At 35.4% G+C, this 4,973-nt stretch overlaps 1 long non-coding RNA gene across 1 annotated transcript; it reads right to left on the bottom strand.

Annotated features, from left to right (window-relative positions):
- Nucleotides 1–3,200: 3,200 nt before the first annotated feature.
- On the bottom strand, nucleotides 3,201–3,799 carry LOC124382974. Its single transcript, XR_006925153.1, has 3 exons — nucleotides 3,698–3,799; nucleotides 3,422–3,537; nucleotides 3,201–3,239 (listed from the first exon to the last, which is right to left on the bottom strand). It is a non-coding gene; the product is annotated as an uncharacterized LOC124382974 (long non-coding RNA).
- Nucleotides 3,800–4,973: the final 1,174 nt, after the last annotated feature.

Genomic DNA, 4,973 nt, shown 5'->3' with positions numbered 1-4,973 from the left:
ATGGTAAGTTAACCAAGCTTTCTGAGTACCCCTGATCAAAATGGGTGCTTCTCTTAAATGCCTTGATAATAGAAGCTGATGTCACTTCCTGTCCTGACTCCTCCTCTTCCCTTTCTGTATTGTAATCTCATTGGAGTGGTGGGTTTCTCCTAAATTTATGATAAACTGGTTTAATTTTATATTAATTACTTTTATATTTATTTATTATTTATTTATATATGTATAGGTTGAAAGAAGCAGAAATAGAGGACAGGGTAGTGTGGAGGAGGATGATCCGCTGTGGCGCCCCCTAAAGGAAGCAGACGAAATAATTTTTTTATTTTTTCTCACTGAAGTTTTTGTGTGAGGTTTCTTTATCTATCTGTGTGAATATTTTACACTTTTTAGGTGTATTTTTATGAATGTGAGGGCACATGGTGATAAGTCTACCACACACACAATAAGTGAAATATCACCACAGGGGCTGCTGATTTGTTCTGTGTTTATCAGAAGAAACATTAAATACTTCCAGTGAGCTGCAGGCTGCAGTCCAGTGTCTGATTTCACATCACACCACACAGAGTCAAGTATTTCAACTGGTGTCGTCGATAGTGATGAGCGATACCAATTATTTTCTTTACAATCCGATACAGAGTACTTTCAAGACGAGTATCACCGATACGATACTTCTATAAAATATGTATAAAATGTTTTTTCTTTTTAAATAGCTGTAAAAAAAGTCCAGTTGAAATATCTTCATATCTGAAACAATCTGTATAGTATAAAGTAAAACTCTCTGAAAAGATTCTGCTCAAGATCTGAATCAATCCAGAAGATGGGGGTCGTGTCTGTGTTTCTCCTCTGCTCTCCTCAGCTGTACTCAGACATGCTCTATAGGGTATTGCCACAGTGGTGTATTGTATTTTGACGTCACATGAAGCTTCATCATTGTTAACTGGTGTGTAATCACTTTAGATTATTATTCTTTTTCTTTCAGTCATTATCTCAGCCTTGCACTCAAATCCCCTTTTAAACCTGCGCTGCGTCTGCCTAGACCGAGTGAGTGAATGCTGTCTTTATAAGGGGTGGTACAGCATTAGAAGATATTGTTTTATTTTTATATATATATATATATATATATATATATATATATATATATATATATATATATATAAAATATAATATTTATAAATACATTGTTAAAATTAATTAGATTTAGATAAGATTAAGGAATAACTCTTAATACAATTTTACCCAAATTAAAAAAAAATAAAAATAAAAATTTTTCCCCACAATACATTTGCTGTAGTATAAAATATATTAATGAATAATGTATAGATGTATAGATTATTATAGGATTGTAAATCTTTATTGCAGGTTTCCTTTTGCTTTTAAAATAATCAATAAATTGCTAAATGTGTTTGAGAAACTATAGCAATGCTCCTCCAATGTTCTCAACAGAGGTTTCCCTCGAATGTTAGGATGTCATGAGATCTTTTAAGAACATTGTAGCATTCAATGATTGTTTTTGTAATATGAGAAATAAACCTTTACAAAAGTGTAATAAATGGATCAGTTAACACTTTAATCAAATTCTCAGGCTCTGTGCAGAACTGATGTATTTGTTCTTCTTCTTTAGTATGTTTTTGTCTCTCTGGATTTTGCTCAGTCTTAAGGAATGTGTGAATGTGTGTGTAAAAGACAAAAATTCTGACAGCATTTGGTCGGTGCACTTTCAGAATTCTTTGAGCCCGGCAGAGGAGAAAAAGAGGAAGGACGTGGTGTCCAGTGTACCGGTGAGATCTACAAACTGGTATCAGACATGGACTAAGTGTAGGCCTCAGCTGAGCTGAAAGAGGCAGAACTTCTTCAGACTAACAGGAAGTGCAACAGGTTAATGGCATTAAGAGGGAAATTTATTAATCATTAAGCAGTACATGATGATTTCCTCCACATGCCGGATGGACTTTTATTCTATCTCAAATTTAATTTGTAGTTGTAGATGCTGAGATTATTTTGTATTAAATGAATGTAAAGTTTGAAGCTTTTCTGTTCCATGGCTGTGATTAAGAAGTGGGAAAAGTACCAGGATGTTTACGGTACCATAAGGGTGAAGTACAACGGATGAAAGAATCCGTAAAACGCCATAATGACGTACTTTGAGTAAGTTTTCTGTATTACTAAATCATGACTTTTATAAAAACTGATCTAACAATTTTGTTATAAGACTTAACAGAGGGGGGTGGTGTTTAAAGGCTTATAATAATGAGTGTTTGGAAGTAATAGCTACATCTCTTTCAAAGACTCTGAAAAACAAGAAGAAGAGCACACACTTTAACAGCAGGAACAAGAAGCACCAAGTCTTCAGAATGCAGCCACATCATTATTCACATATCAGCTCACTGTATTTTCATGTGAAACAAATATGTAACATGTCGAAAGTCACAAAACATTATTTATTTATTATTTATTATTATTTACTTCTTTAGAACGGTCCCCTGGTGGTCTAGTGGTTAGGATGCGGCGTTCTCACGATCAGGGAACCAACCCCAGCCACTCTAAGTGCCGGTCCCAAGCCTGGATAAATGGGATGGGTTGCACTAGGAAGGGCATCCAGCGTAAAAACATGTGCCAAATCAAACATGCGGATGATCCGCTGTGGCGCCTGATGGGAGAAGTCAAACAATATTAGAACAATATTATTTTAATCAAATGATGGCAATTATTCATATTATACACACACACACACACACACACACACACACACACACACACACACTATGTAAATAGAAGCTAACCAGATTAACCAATGGTCCTCACAAAGTGAACATTTGTAGTTGATCACTTTGGGGATTTATTTATTTGTATAGTGTTATTAATAGATGTTTGTGAGGTAAAATGACTGAAACACTTTGGGATGCTGTTACAGGAAATTAATCATCTTTGCAGTGATGACAGTAACTCGGCTTTATGGAGGCCACACTCTGTAACTGATTATTTCTCTATAACTGCAGAACTCTGTGTTTCTGTTCCTCACAATATAAAATTAGACAAAAGCAGCATTTCACATAAAAGAATCAAACATACAAATTCACACATGATGAAATGATACACGATCACATGTTTATTAGCTGAATAATATCTAACACACTCGTTTACACACTCGTTTACGGTGGTTCTGTAACAGCATCTGCTTTAAGGAGATACTTACATGCGTCTGGGTCTGATGTTGCGATTCTGCCTGATGGCTATAACATCATCTGAGAAAGAAGAAAAAAATGCATTTAACATAAAATAATAAAACATAAATTCCAACATGATGAAATGAGACATGATTACAAGTTAATTTACTGTGTGATCTCAAACACATTTATTCACACATTTGTTCACACACTCATTCACAGTAGTTCTGTAACAGCATCCACTTTGAGGAGATACTTACATACGTCTGGATTGAGCTGAAATCTGATTACATTATTGAGCCTGTTGGCAGTAACATCAGTTGCATTGATTCTAGGAGGAGCATTTCTCATTTCCATGTGTGTCCTTATGACTATCCTGAGAGAGAGAAAGAGCGAGAGAGAGTGAGAGAGAGAGAGAGAGAGAGAGAGAGAGAGAGAGAGAGAGAGATAGAACAGACAGACGATGAGAACTTTTGTTTTGCTAAGATAAAACACATGTACTCAAAACACACACACACACACACACACACACACACCTTTCTACTGTAGTATTCCATGGTCCATCACCACCTTGATTAACTGTGGCCATTGTGGGTTTATTACTGCAAAATTAGAAAAATACGAGAAGTTTTCATTATAGTTATTGGAATCTGACACTAAACATCATCCATCCATCCATCCATCCATCCATCCATCCATCCATCCATCCATCTATCTATCTATCTATCTATCTATCTATCTATCTATCTATCTATCGAGTAAATGAGAGAAAAATTTACCTTTCAATGATTATTAGCCGCTGGTTTGTTTACTATAGTTGCTATGTTACACACAAAAAAACCTCCAGTGACTTGACGAATTGCAGTGCTGTTTGTTGACCACGCCCATTATTTATGTGAACAGACCAATCAACACAGGGTTTGCTTATAGTGTTAGCCAATCATCTGAGAGAAGGGGCGGGACTTATACGGAGAATGTAGCGTCATCACCAGCCTAGTGGTCAAGTGGTGGTTATGGCGCTCAATAAAGTCCTGATGAGGTTTGTGTTTTTTTCCCCCTCCGCGGTTTAATTAATTATTATATTTGTGTATTATTTCATTTTAAACGTAAACAAGAATAAGAGAAAAGTCTTTCTTTTCCCTGTAAAGTTTAAATAACATTATTTTTTTCCCTTTTCTTAAATTAAAAACTAATTTTTATCTTTTCTTTTTTTTGCTCTTGTAGAGAAGTGAAGTTTGTGTCATTGCTGCTACACTGTGCCATCTCAACAATCATGACTCAAAACTTACAGTAAACTACAATAAAACTATGGCTTTGTGTATCAGTCACCTCACAACTATAGGAAAGATTTGCCACAAGTCTCCTTTCTTTCTCTTTTTTATTTTCATGTGTTTTATTACTGACCAACTAAATTCAGTATGTGCTACTAATGTGTGATCAGAAGCAAACTGTAGTCCTGAGTCAGTGTAGCAGACTGTTGACATTAACTACAGTCCAACTCCATGACAGAAGAAAATGTGTATCTTAAAACCAGCAACAATTTAACATCATAGTATTGAAACTTAATTTATTGAATTTATTGTTTGATTTATTTATTTATTTATTTAAACTTCAAATATGCAAATCAGAACATGTGTGTGAATGAGAGGGAGGGCAGTGGAGTGGTGCGTTTGCAGGGAGAAGAGGTGGAGAAGGTGGAGGAGTTTAAGTACCTGGGATCAACAGTTCAAACTAATGGAGAGTGTGTTAGTGCATGAAATGGGTGGAGAAGAGTGATAGCAGGAGTGATTTGTGATAGAAGAGTATTTGCAA

Source organism: Silurus meridionalis, chromosome 3, assembly GCF_014805685.1.
Source record: "Silurus meridionalis isolate SWU-2019-XX chromosome 3, ASM1480568v1, whole genome shotgun sequence".
Classification (NCBI taxonomy): Eukaryota; Metazoa; Chordata; class Actinopteri; order Siluriformes; family Siluridae; genus Silurus; species Silurus meridionalis.
Note: the sequence above shows the minus strand (reverse complement) of the source record. Positions and strands in the feature narration are given on the sequence as shown.